We start from the raw sequence: 205 nt of genomic DNA, 5'->3' as shown, positions 1-205 counted from the left end.
GCACATAGAACCCCTGTTTGTCCAAGGCCTAACCCCCCCTGGCGGACCCCACCTCCCGGGTCCCCTGCAAGCCCCTACCAACTTGGAAAGCCTTTCCCAAGGTCACCCCACCCTCCGTGTCCCCTAGAAAGCCATCCCACCTCATCCGCACGACTCCCTACGCAACACGCCGAGAACGAGCTCAGCGCTCAGCACCGACAGGAAT

The sequence above is a fragment of the Nestor notabilis genome, unplaced genomic scaffold (assembly GCF_000696875.1).
Source record: "Nestor notabilis isolate BGI_N333 unplaced genomic scaffold, ASM69687v1 scaffold19561, whole genome shotgun sequence".
Classification (NCBI taxonomy): Eukaryota; Metazoa; Chordata; class Aves; order Psittaciformes; family Psittacidae; genus Nestor; species Nestor notabilis.
Note: the sequence above shows the minus strand (reverse complement) of the source record.